General features: G+C 35.6%; 1 long non-coding RNA gene across 10 annotated transcripts in view; it reads right to left on the bottom strand.

The window, feature by feature from the left end:
* Positions 1-10,054, bottom strand: part of LOC149158563 (uncharacterized) — a 58,570-nt gene extending 48,516 nt beyond the window's left edge. For 2 of the 10 annotated variants that reach the window (XR_016261703.1, XR_016261700.1), the window contains exons 1-2: positions 9,704-10,039; positions 9,510-9,608 (exon numbers count right to left, since the gene is read on the bottom strand). This is a non-coding gene — a long non-coding RNA (uncharacterized LOC149158563). Of the gene's footprint in view, positions 1-4,636; positions 4,659-8,586; positions 8,949-9,509; positions 9,609-9,703 lie in introns of those variants that run through there. The other 8 variants (XR_016261704.1, XR_016261696.1, XR_016261701.1 and 5 more) reach the window with 8 other exon arrangements.
* Between the last annotated feature and the right edge of the window lie 4,543 nt (positions 10,055-14,597).

The raw sequence follows: 14,597 nt of genomic DNA, 5'->3' as shown, positions 1-14,597 counted from the left end.
AAGAACAGGTCTATTGTAGAAGGTGCATGTGCCATGCTCCATCATCAAAAGTTGTTGAAGTTCCTTTGGGGAGAAGCAACGAATGCTACAGTTTATGTTCAAAATAGGGTGCCTCATCAAGCATTGGACAGCAAGACTCCCGAAGAAGTATTTACAAATGTGAAGCCCGATGTTAGCCATCACAGTGTCTTTGGTTGTCCCGTATATTTCCATGTGCCGAAGGACAAAAGAAACAAGCTGGAAACCACAGGAAGAAAAGGTACATTCGTTAGATATTGTGAAAATTCTAAAGCATTTAAAATATATATTTCTAGTCAAAGGAAAGTTGAAATTAGTAGGGATGTAACATTTGGCAAATATGTTTCCCTTGGGAAAGCAAGGGACATTCCTCTGCCTCCTCTTCCTGAGAAGAAGAATAATGATATGGATATCTTAGATTGAAATAGAAAGGCACCTCAAAGTATATAATTAAGAATCCCTTCTCTAAGTGAGCGTCATACAACTCAATTTTGGTCTTTTGAATAAATCGCACTTGGTCAACGATGTTTTTCATGGTTCGCATTATTTGGTTACTGCGGCACGTATTATTATCTGAGGCTTGCAGATTCCTACATATGGAATGTTGAGAAATCTAGAGGCAGATGGATTAGGTGATTTCTCTTACTTTGATAACTATTTGTGATGCATTTTTACTTAACATGATTAGCTTCTTCTTTCACTTGATTATTATTAGTATTTTCTATCATCAAATAGCTACCAAACGATCAAGATCAATAAGACAATAGAACACAAGATATAGGCTATCAGCGAGGGCCAAAACCTCTCCTCTTGAGAGGAAAACCCACAAGAACTCTTCTTTTCTTATAGAACTTCAAATGACAAATTCCAAGACCTAGGACCTTTGTCAAAGTCCCCTCCAAGACCAAGACAATCCTTCCTCCTCGATGAGCTTTCATTTTCTCTAGCAACCTCGACTCCAACAATTTCTGCAACTTCGACCCCCAGCAGTTTCTTCGGCAACTTCGAACCCCAGTAGATTCTTCTACAACTTCAACCCCCACATTAGGGAATTTTGAGGTCTAAAATGGGCCTCCTAAGGAAATTACAAAATAATAGTGGAAATAATAAAATAAGATTAGATTACATCATCAAATTTTTAGAGGGAGAAAATATTAAACAAAAAAAAAAACCTACTATTTTTTCAACTCGTATTTTCAACTTATCTCCCTATGGGTTTACTCAAATTTCAAGCGAGAACACTCTTTGGATATGGATATCTTAGATTGGAATAGAAAGGAACCTCAAAGTATATAAATAAGAATCCCTTCTCTAAGTGAGCATCATACAACTCGATTTTGGTCTTCTGAATAAATCGCACTTGGTCAACGATGTTTTTCATGGTTCGTATTATTTGTTTACTGCGGCACGTATTATTATCTGAGGCTTGCAGATTCCTACATATGGAATGTTGAGAAATCTAGAGGCAGATGGATTAGGTGATTTCTCTTACTTTGATAACTATTTGTGATGCATTTTTACTTAACTTGATTAGCTTCTTCTTTCGCTTGATTATGATTAGTATTTTCTATCATCAAATAGCTACCAAACAATGAAGATCAATGAGACAATAGGACACAAGATATAGGTTATCAGCCAGGGCCAAAACCTCTCCTCTTGAGAGGAAAACCCACAAGAACTCTTCTCTTCTTATAGAACTTCAAATGACAAATTCCAAGACCTAGGACCTTTGTCAAAGTCCCCTCCAAGACCAAGACAATCCTTCCTCCTTGATGAGCTTTCATTTCTCTAGCAACCTCGACTCCAACAACTTCTGCAACTTCGACCCCCAGCAATTTCTTCGGCAACTTCGACCCTCGGCAGAGTCTTCTGCAACTTCGACCCCCACATTAGGGAATTTTGAGGTCTAAAATGGGCCTCCTAAGGAAAGTATAAAATAATAGTGGAAATAATAAAATAAGATTAGATTACATCATCAAATTTTTAGAGGGAAATATAACAATTAAGGAAAACAAAAACACTATTTTTTCAACTCGTATTTTCAACTTATCTCGCTATGGGTTTACTCAAATTTCAAGCGGGAACACTCGTTGGATGCAGAATTTGATTCCTCATGCAAGGAGTACCCATGTTGCATACTTTCAATAGAACCTGCTACATGAAAAAAATGAGAAATACATGAAAAAACGTGATTGCAATCACGTTTTTTCATGTATTTCTCATTTTTCATGTAGCAAGGTCCATCAAAAGTACTCTTTGGATGAGGAATTGAATTTTGCATCCAACAAGTACTTCCGCTTGAAATTTGAGTAAAAATTAGGGAGACAAGTTGAAAATACGAGTTGAAAAAGTAGTTTTATTGTTTTAGTATTTTTTGATCTTTTTATTTTTTTACTCCAAAAATGGTGAATCATCCCCCATGGTTGACATCATCATCTTGAATCCTATTGGTTCTTATAAAGTTTATTTTGGTTGTACATTTTTCTTAGCGGGCCCATTTTAGACTTCAAAATTCCTCTAATGGCAATTTCTTTTGCAACAACCCTAGCTCTTGCACGTGTGGAGAAGATGGTGATTTCTTCCTCTTTTGTTCTTCGCTTGAGTTGGTTCTTCTTTCTATGGAACTCAGCTTGCAACGTATACTTTAACTCAACTTCTTGTAGCAAGTCTGCAATTCAATCTAGCTGCTGCAATAGGTGCCCTAATTCTCTCGCACGTGTGAAGGATATTAGCCCAAAAAAAATCCCAAAACTTCGCTTTCTCCTTTTCCTTCTTTGTTAGTTATTTGGCTTCCTTTTTTTCCTCTTCTCTTCTTAGATCGAACTTCTTGAGAGCTGATTGGATGATGTTCAAATAAGGTTGAAGTCTTCTTAGATATAGGCTTCTTTCTAGGTCGAATTGCTGCCTTTAGGCCGACTTGTCCACTCATGAAGGTCGACTTGTTCTTTTGATGATGACAAGGTCTTGGAGGGTCTATTTGACACTTTTGACTTTACATAAAATTTCTTTACAAGATGTAACATGCCCAAAACGGTCTGCCATACATGACAATGAATCAATTGACTTGTAGACTCAATGACAAGCCCTAGAAGCACTCAATGGGTGCTTGACCTATAAATAAATTTTCCTTGCGCATGAAACCTATGCCTCAAGAATGACAATAATAAATTTATTTTTCTGCACATCAAATACATAAAATCATGATTACATATGTCATTACGAAGATGGAATAGTTACATATTTCAACATGGAAGTCATTTTTTGTGGATCGCATAACTCATTTCAGTGGCCCGTATCGCAATCAGTTGCTCGCTTCTTGTGTGACTCACTCTGTAGCTATCATGGCTCGTTCAATAGATCACCGCATCGCATATATAATGCAGAAATATGGTTCCTATATATGCAACGGTGAATGGTCATCACTTTGTGAAATGGGCAACGCACAGTCTTTTATATGGGTCACGTACAGTCTTTTATATGGACAACGCTCAGTCTTTAATACAGGCATTGCACATATATATGGCACATCGCATACAGTCTTATGTATGACAGGCACCACACATGTATCTTGGCATCACATAAAACTTTTGTCTTGGCATCACATTTATATTACAGGTCCAGGCATCCCATTTATATTACAGGTTTTGGCATCGCATTGACACTATGGCACATCGCATACAGTCTTATGTATGACAGGCACCACACATGTATCTTGGCATCGCATTTATATTACAGGTCCAGGCATCCCATTCATATTACAGGTTTTGGCATCGCATTGACACTATAGTTTTGTGATGACACCACGTTATAGTCACATCACAGTTTGGCTCTATCCATGGTTTGACATTCATCGCTCTCTGTTTGGCTCAACACATACATACGCATGGCATAAATCGTATGGTCTCTTTTGGCATATAAGAAATTGTATATGGCATTTACGTATTGGATCTCAATTGTCTTAACGATAAGGGCACTAATCTATTACATATTCTCTTTGAGTTATGAATCAGTAGTATAATATATGCATGGAACAGTTAGGGTTTGCAGTTCAGTTTGCAGGTCGGGTATTATTACCTTTACAGTTCACTGACATCTTGTATCAGTTTTGGTATGGCATAGTGTGCAAAGCATATGACATTGTATTCATGTATCAGTAAGGCCTCAATGATGGGCAGTATTATGACATTGAATGGCTTCCTGTGTATATTATAGTCTTACAGCATTTCTGAGACATATGCAGAAACCTCAAGTGAAACCCTAATGACAATACAACCTGCCAGTGATCTAATGACCTATCTCCATGTGACAGTATTGCTATGTCTGTAATGATGATATTGCCCTGACATTATGATTGCAGCACTCATGGTTTATCGAATGTCAGTTCACAAACAAAGTTTTGAACTGGCCTGGGTAGGCCCTAGATGGTCTGTTGTAAAGATGTATTTCTCCATGGATGTACTTTGTATCTCAGCTGAACAATTGACGAAATCTAATAAAAGAAGAAGAAGAATTGAATTCCAGATTTTCCCCCTTGTGGGGTTTTGCCCTGGTCTCTGACCAATCCTGGTGTCTCTATGTGTGCTTGTTTTTCTTCTGTTGTTACTTTATGTTCCGCTGCATTGTTGTTGATATTGTTCTTTCTACATAATTGCACATGATGTAATGATGTTATAATACTGTAGGGTGAATTTTATGTATAAATGACGTAATGCAATTATCAAAGCAAAGAACAATATATCCCTAAGGAAAATTAACAGTATCTGTTAGTTTGCAAGTTGTTTCTCAGTTCAGCAAAAGATGGCGCTTGCAGTTGCATGTGTTAACTTTATTTTTATTTAGCAGTTTTCTAATTATTAGCTCAAGTATAAGTTTAGTTAGTCAGATTCAGTCTAGTAGGTAGGGTGCATGCTTACATGCCTCAGATCATCTACAGCTGAGGCATTGTTGTGCATGTGTCCAGATTCATTGTACCTACTCTTCTTCTCAGTCTGTAAGAAAGAAGATAGGGATGTAGGTTTATTCTTCAGTTTTTGAATGGCAAACAGGGAATTTAGTTTGCTGCTGTTTTCCTGTAGCAGATTTCATTGCAGAATTATGAGCAAGCAATAACAAGTCTTCACAGTCCATCTAATGAGTTTCCGTGTTTTTTTACTTTTAACAACGATTTAGCAAGTATTCTGCAATTATGTTTTTCTTCCTGCTTAAGAACAGTAAAGAGATTTAAGACAGACCCATGAGTTCCTTCTCTAGGTTTTTTGCAGCATGTGCTTGTATATTTTAGCAATATGACAACAGCAGTTGTGCATGACTTTCAGGTTTCAGCAGTCTAGTAATTTAGGAATTATTTTAGTGCTAAGTCTGCTGACCATCATTTAGAAAATCTAACAGGACCAAAGGAGGATGCTAGCCAAGCTATTCCATCACTAAAGGAAGCATTCATATAAAACAAAGATGATAACAAGAGAGTAAAATGCAAAGCAAAGCAAAAATAAGAGACCCGACAAAGGTGACACAGCAAAATAAAATGCAACAAGCTTACAAACCAGCACTAGTGACAAGAGGATGTAAATCTAGCCAAAAAAATTACCTTCATGAGCAAAAGATGCAATACTACAAGGAGGAGGACGCTACCAAGTTGCTATCATCCAAAAGACTCATAAAACTTAAAAAATTAAAATAAAAAGGGAGCAGCAAGTTGTCGTAGGGGATTTCCTAACAAAAGGGAAAAACACTAAAAAGAAAGCAAGGCAGGGAGTAACGAGGAATGCTCACAAGGAAAAGGCCAAGAAATGAAAATTGGACTACAGGATCCAACACATCAAGGAAAGGGAAAAAAGAGTACCACAACTGACAAGGGAGTCAGCATAGGAAAATTTTAGGCAATAACAATGACAACTAAACGAGAGAGGGGCCAGAAGGAATGTGGCACACAGGGGAGGTGGACGGCAAGGAGACAACGTCCTCAAAAGGAGAGGAACAAGGTCTCTTGAGCAAGCAGTGTTCCACGGGGACTCGCCCCCCCCCCCCCCTAGGGGTCTAGTTTCCTCGCTCCCCGCGCTCCGGGGACTTGGGGACGAGTAGGGGACGTTTTCCACGCTCCCAAAATGGAGGAAACTCGGGGGGATGTGCCAGGGAAACGTTTCCCTTCCCTGAGGGGACGTTTCCCCACGCTCCCAAAAAAATGGCCTTGCTTATAGTTTATGATTAATAGACCTAAAGTGGTACAAAGCTACTCATGTTCTGTATGGGGATAACGTCTTGTGCTGTCTTTTGGTTTCAACAAGCATTATTTTAGAGGGTCAGTATCATGGAAATTTGCTGGACCATATAGCACGTACATGAATTTTCCCTTTTAAAACTTGTCCTTTTTTTCTCAAGTGATGGCTGGATTACAGTGGGGAGATAACTAGAGTGATAGGCAAAGAATATGAGACATTCAGTTTGTGTTTTTAATTTGCATGACATTTGACATACAAACTATGGAAGTAGCACCTATGTCATGTGGGAAATAATTGGGTGGACTATAGACTAACATGCGTTTACTGCAAGCATGACAAAATACTATGGGCAACAAAAAATCTCAGGAACTGTCGTTATATATGAATTTATACAGTTACAAAATTTACACAAAGCACAGTGGCTCAGCTTGAATTCTCAGGTCTGAAAATTATTTTCACCCCTGAAATACACTGCTAGTTTGAAGTTTGAACTGCATGGCATTGCTCTAATAAGGTAGACAAATTATCCATGCCATCGTTGGTCACCCAAGTTGGTTCGCAGATGGTCATCCTGCAGTCAATGTCATTTGATAGTAAACTGTTAGAAACTCTTTCATGTGATCTTCTCATCTCTCCTGGAACTAAAACTCTTCTTTCAGCATATGGTGTACTGTCTATATTATATATAATATAACAAACTTTCTCGTTGTTGGATCCAATACAGCTGGACAACCCATTGTAGTTGCCCCTTCTACTGCCAATGCAGTGTTCCTGATCTGTTCATTTACCTTTTCACATAATTCAATGGCTACCTTATCAAGCTGAAGCTCTCCCTCTGTCTGACCAAAATCTAAATTAGAATTTGACCAAGCTGAATTAGAATTTTAAATTTATTATTTTATATGATATTATAAATTTGGATAATGTCAAATGATATTCATATCAATGATCATGCTTTGCAGCTTTTCAATTCAAACCAAATTGTCATAGTGGACTCAATTAATAAATTATATTTTATATTTATAAATTTTTAAGACCCTGACGCTCCCCCACGTTTCCTAAAAAATGGTAGGGAGCTTTAGCTTAGGCCGCTCCCGCGCCCCCTCGCTCCCTCGCCTCCTCGTCCCGGAACCTTGGTGGAACATTGTGAGCAAGAGGACTCAAAATAGACCAAAGGGAGGATCCACAAAAGCTCAATGAGATAAGTGCGGGTTCACAATTGAGAAAGGAAAAGCTAAGAGAAAAAGGGGAACAATGGTTGTTTTATCTCCATTCAGTTTTAATATAGAATTTTCATCTTAAATATGAACAATCAGGCAATAAGATTGATGGTATTTTGTTAGTTAGGATGGCTCAAGTGTTTGATAGGAAGAATTGTTATTGTTCCCACCCAAGTTTAAAACTTGTTAGTGACACGTTCACTCTTCATAAGCCAGCTGTGGTTGACGCTCTTTGTGAACCATGAGGATATCTCACCATTGCCTATGAGCTGGAGGGTAGGGTGCATCAATAAATGTTTTAAAATAAAATTTAAAAAATGATAGATGACATTGAGATGGGCTAATATGTATGAACAAGAAGTAACACAAACAGTAAGATTGATGACATTTTGTCAATTGGGATCGATAGAGTATTTGAAAGGAAGAATTGTTTTTGTTCCCACCCAGGTTCAAATCCCGTTAGTGACATGTTCACTCTTCATAAGCCAATTGTGGTTCAGGCTCTTCGTGAAGCATGAGGAAAACTCACTGTTGCCTACCAGCTTGAAGGTAGGGTGCATCATTAAATGTTTTTAAATAAAATAAAAAGGATAGATGACAATGAGATGGGCTAATATGTATGAACAAGAAGTGAACAAAAACAGTATTTTCATGGATTTTTTTGGTTCTGCATTATTAATGGCTAACTGATATAAAACCCAATTATTTTTAACTATTGGCTGAAATTATATCTGTTCCTGCACTAGTGCAACACCAGATTCAATATTTAGAGGACAAAGTTTATTTAATAGACCAGGATCATCAATTAAATCTAATATCACAAAGAAAATGGACCCTATGAGTTGACCTGGCAAACCTGCTGGAAAATAGATGCTTTAGAAACATGATCTTTACAATCATTTCAGCAGTTTATATTTTTAATAGAAGATTCCAAAGTAGACCCTATGGATCTGTTTGGCCAACTTGCTGGCTGAGGGGCAATTTAAGATCCCGTGTCACAAACTTATCAACTTTCTTAGCAATTTAAGCTTTCAATATTGAATTTGATTTTATTAAAGACAATAATGACCGAAAAATTGTTCTACATGTACAAACTGTGGAAAATCATCAAGGCCCCTATATTCAATATACCATCTAACTAAATTCAGTCTACAAATTAAATCTAGCACAAATTAAATTCAGCTCCAAAATTTAACGATTGAAACATAACGTGACGATGTTAATGACCCTAGTTTAACAATAGGGCCCAAATTATAAATCAGACAAGCTAATTTAACAAATTAAAAAAAACAAATCATTCATTGACTACAGACATAAGACAAACCACTTATGGTTGAACAGGGTTACGGTCCTTCCTAGTGTTACATTATTTGTGCGGGTCTCCTTATACCTGCAACTCTCCCAAACTACTAGATACCTCTTCAACTCTCCCAAACTACTAGATACCTCTAGCATAAGAGCAGTCTGGATTGACCTGCCTGAAACGGGTGATCTTTACACACAAGAATATGAAACAAAGAACGAAGCTATAAACAGCTGGATATAATGTAAAACATTGAAGCCCCTATATTCAATCTACTGCCCAACTAAATTCAACCTACTAATTAAATTCAAACATTTAGGCCCCCAAAGCCAATAGTTAAAACACGATGTGAAACAAAAAATACAAAACTAGAAACAACTAACTAAAAAATAACAGCATGAACGGCTGTATGCACAACACTGCTAATACAAAAGTAAAATTATAATTAAAAGCTATACCATGACTGGCCAACGTAATCATCTAGCTAGCTCTGGATATTAACCACTGGATGATTTCGGATTTCTAAATATTAACCACAGTACCTTACGGGGTTAACTAGCCGTTTTCTTTTCTGTATTAATGAAAGAATATATACCTCGTTCATATTATCAACCACAAGATGACATCAGATTTCTAAATACTAACCTCACTATCTTACGGGGATTTACCTAGTTGTTTTCTTTTTCTGTGTCGAAAAATAGGTAATGACAGAATGCATACATAGAAAGAAAATGATAAATGTATATCAACCTGATTCCAGACGAAGAATGAGGCTGATCCCTCAGACTTGCACAAACCCTCCTCGTTTCACCTTCTTCCATGATGGCGAACCCTCTTCTTTGCATTCACCTGTTGCAGAGCAAAATTCCTTGTAAAATCAGTGGCCATGCCAAAAACCAATAAAAATGAAACTGAAGAAAAAATAAAAAGCAGAAAAGCTTTACCTGGAATATCTCTATCAATTCAAATGCCAATGGTTAAAACCCTTACGAATTCCCTTCAAATGACAATCCTTGCGATGTCCTGTGAGATCTCCAACTTATCCTGATTAAGAGCTTGGGCTTCTCCTTCTGGAGCCGGCTTCTCCTCTCGGCCTCGTGGACCCTTCATAGCTTCTTTGGCTTTGGTTTTCATGATTGTCTCCGGTTGTCCAACTGCTCTGAACGCTATCTTTATCTAAATGGGGTCCAACCCAGAAAGTGGGGCGATGTTCACCACATACCTCGTTCTTTAGAGTTGGAAATGGGGCAATGTTCCTAAATACTTCGCTCTTTAGAGTTGGAATACGCCTAGCCACTCTGAATGGCTGTGGGTCTTTCACCTTAATCCCATAAATGTGTGTGTTTGAGGATCCCAAAAAAAATTGGAAACGTCCTCATGGGCAAGGTCCCGTTAAAATTTACAAGGTTTACGTTTACTCTATTTTAAGTGAAAGTTGTTAACACAAATAAAATTAGCAATGGTTCTAAAAGGTGCCCAGAGATAAATTGTGTTAATTTCAATCACACTTATCGAACATTTTTAAATCAATATCTTAGATATTATTTGCCTTTTATTTTTAAATCAATATCTTGATATTATCTGCGTTTGAAAAGAAATGCATCACACATATATATTTAATTCAACATTTTTAAATTAATATTGTGATATTATCTGAATTTGAAGGGAAATACAACATATATATTTAATTCAACATTTTTAAATTAATATTGTGATATTATCTGAATTTGAAGGGAAATACAACATCAATTAGTAAAAAAACAATTACACTTACGAGAACTTGAAAACTGCAATATCAACTCATTAATTAATTAACTTCACAGTGAAATTATACCAGCGAAAATGAAAATAGCACAATCAAATTGAAAATATTGTGTAACTTCCTCAAATAAATAAAAAGTTTAATTGAAATTGATAGTCTGATTTTAAAATATATTTTTAGTTGTTTATTCATTAAGTTTAATTATAAATTGAATGAGTTTAATTTATATAATTTAAAAATTAAATAATGGTCAAATTCAATTAGTTGTGAAATAGTCTATAATAACGATAAAATCACTATTACATTGTAAATTTGTTTAAAGAACAAATTAATTAATCTATATTCATTTTAATTTAACATTCATTAAGTTTCTTATATATATGTATGAGAAAAATATGTAATTAATATATATATATATATATATATATATATATATATATATATATTACATATTTGCTCTTCATTAAGTTTATTATATATATATACACGAGAAAAATATGTAATAATTAATAAAAATCTACTTTCACTTAAAATTTGTTAAATATTTATTGATTTCCATTAAAATATGTCGTATATTTATTAAATGTAAAATCTATTAAATACAAAATCGCGAGTAAAAATCTAGTCTAGCTCAACAACTTATTTTCTAATTTTCAATTTTTAAAGTCTTTTATTCTTTTTATTCTTCAAATTAAGCTAGTTTTACTTGGGAATATGAGATTATACTAAATTTCTAGTTGGTGTGCTTGATCCAAAGAAAAATACATGCAATCACAATTTCCAATGAGTTAAGAACTTTTAATAGCAAAGAATTTAATGCCAACAGCTTATTAAGAATTTGGATTCATTTTCTTATTGTTAACTAAAATGAAAGTGAATTAGAGAAATCACCACCGAGTCCCCCAAGCACAACCATCATTTTAACCTAAGGCAGTGATTTTCAGCAATTTGCTCAATATTTCATGTGCGTGTTTTTCTTCAATACAACTCATATTTGCAGTGTGATAATAAAGGGGAAATTATAACACTTCCAAATTTGCTCTTCTTCATGTAATATTAACAACAAAGAAACAAAGCACTTGAGTGCATTGAAGAAGACAAGACACCAAGTAAAACCCATAAATATGGATATGAATGAACAAAAGGATATCAACGTACAAACATATCTATAAGTATAAAGTTATTTGCAAGGTTACTTGATGTAATCTAAATTTTTCCTATGGAATATTGTTAAAATGCAGACATTGTTGAACCAAGGAACACATCCCCACAATTGTGATACCTACAGGAGTTCAAGGTTTCCAAAGGATGTGAATTACAGGGATACTAGTAGGTTTCTAAAGGATGTGAATTACAGGGATACTAGTAGGTTTCTAAAAAATGTGAATTACAGGGATACTAGTAGGTTTCCAAGGATGTGACTTATATGGATAATAGAATCTATGCAGGAAAAAAAATCTCCCCAAGACATGTTACCTTATGTTCACGCAGCCAACAAAGTTAACTACACCATTCAAAGCAAAGTGGAATTTTTGTTGACCTTTATAACATAAGGATGTAGTATATCTCAACAGATGAGAGAAATACAAATTTAGGATGAATTTGAAAGAAAATGGCATCTAATCCAAAGATGGAGACCCTCTTTGTTAACAAAAATAACCATTTACAAACTAAAAAACAAACAGGTTTATTGTATTTCAAAGAACTAGGAATAGAACAGTGACAAGAGAGACAGACGAGGTTCACCAAAATGTTGTCATTTGGGAGAATTTCCAGCAATGGTAATGCCTTGAACTGCTTCTCAAAATCGATGTTATTGTAGTAGTAGTTGTTACAATTGATGACATGCTTTATGTTATAACTGCCATGTACAGTACCAACATTGGCTCCAACTTTGACAAGTTTCCAAATTAGGTTAAATTGGTTATCGTTAACTTCCTTAAGCTTCCCATTTGATTCCTCTCACCCAATTTAACTTATAAGTAGGAAGTTTTAGGCTCCCGACTACAAATATTGTCACCTTTCGTTGGAGAGTAATGCTCCAATGCAAATAATTGTAATAGCTATTATGTAGGGATTATGTTATAGAGTGTAGACAACTCTAGGTTTAAGAGTGAAAATATCGCAGTTGGTTACTATAGAGGATGGAGCCTTCCAGTAGGAATTTACTAGCTTAGAAATGGATGTATTTGTGAATAAAAAAAGGTACTTGTGTTGAATTTCTAGTCTCTTGTTTGCTGCATTTGCCAGTTTACAACCTAGTATCAAAACTTGGCCAAGACTAACTCCCTTCAAAGAGGAGCATGGATCATGGATCTACCAGAAATGAAATCCTCATCAGAGTAGGAATAGATTAGAGAGTTCATAATAGCATAGGAGTGCGTTGATTTCTACTCTTAAGGTTTGCAAAAATAAGTATGCATTGTTGTTTTTTTGTGCAAATAAATCTATGTGTACTTTGCATAAATCAGTAATGCATTGTTGTTGTTATTTTTTGTGTGCAAATAAATCTGTGTGTAGTTTGCAGAAATAAGTATGCATTGTTGTTGTTATTTTTTGTGTGCAAATAAATCTATGTGTAGTTTGCATAAGTGTGGTTTTCTTGGGTAAGTGAAGCCAAAGTGTAGCAAATTGTGAGTTTCTATTGAGAAGGATTTAAAGACAATAAAGAAGCTAGTTGCATGGAAAGCTACAAAGTCTGTTTTCTCTTTTGAGCTAGAGTGTAAAGCGCACTCTTCAAAAATTGTGGACATTGTTGCAATTGTTAGGTGATTCACAACATCCAATGTAGAACCAACAAGTGATGGAGATGTGGAGCGTCCACTGTAGAACCAAGAATATGTTGTTTTGTGTTGAATCTCTAGTCCTTGATTTGTTGCATTTCCTAGTTTGCAACACTTATCCACTTATTTGTTCTAATATAGCAAACTTTGAAGCAACCAGTGTCCAATTTTCATCCTCTGACCTTAGGCACTAATGCTCCTCCCCAAACTGTCACAATGAGAAAGAGTCTATCATCTTAATTCAATAGATGAAACATCTAAGTTGATTCAAGCCACTAAAATTAGGATATCGAGATTCCCGCACCCTAAAGTGAACAGATAAATCTTTAGATATTGCAGAAACCTTTAATAAATGGAAAACAACCTGAGAAATAAAAAGAGACCATTGTTACTAAAATGTCGCTTGTTCATCGAAAGCTTCCTATTTCCAAAACAACTCAAAAAATGATTAAGCAGCAAAGAACCCAGGCTTGAAAATTTTGCTAGGTCAACAAATCACTATGAATAAAGCCCCAAGTACAAAGTCGTAGAGTGCCAACTATAACTATAATAACGAATCTCTCAATAAATATCAACATAACCGAATCCAATTTACACATAGTGATGGGAAAATGCAAACGAAGCAACGTACAAGTTTCTAACAAATACCCATTTGGAAATTGTACCTAAGAGATAAATGAAGAAACAGAGAGACATGAGGGTGGAAATGATGTTGGACTCATTGTTTGTGGCACGCATTCAACGGGTCAAAGCATTGTTAGTTGAAGCACTCACAACTAATAATGCTTAATTCCAGTGGATTTTTTAGAAACTTAAGCATAAAATGATGGAAAACATAAATAAAACATCGGGATTCGGAAAATCCTTTTCCTAAGACGAAATCGCCAAACAAGAAACCCAAGAAAACAAGACAAACTTATTGATATCATGTTTGGTGCTGCTAAACGTTGTGGAAACAAAGTAGATCTATAATCCAAGACCAAACGAAACAAAATGAAACAAACCCCTGTAGATACGGATCTCCCTACCAAACTATTTGACAAATAGCTTCATGAGAAACTGTTAGATTCCCTACTTACGGAACCAACAAAGAATGTTGGCAAGACAAGAGAATAAACGCAAAATGCATGTCAAAATCTACTCAAATTCGCAATGTTGCAAAGGGGGCATGCAAATTTAGTCAAGACATTTGTTAAAAGTAGGACCAAAGAGAAATAAATGCCAACAACCCGAGAATGGATCCAAAACTTACCAAAAGGCTCTAAATTCGACAGCATTGCAACCAGTGAAAAG

The sequence above is a fragment of the Pinus tabuliformis genome, chromosome 5_2 (assembly GCF_031772625.1).
Source record: "Pinus tabuliformis cultivar Carrire ecotype Pingquan chromosome 5_2, CPIR1, whole genome shotgun sequence".
In the NCBI taxonomy this organism is placed as follows: Eukaryota; Viridiplantae; Streptophyta; class Pinopsida; order Pinales; family Pinaceae; genus Pinus; species Pinus tabuliformis.
The sequence above is the reverse complement of the archived record's forward strand: the minus strand, read 5'-3'. Positions and strand labels throughout refer to the sequence as shown.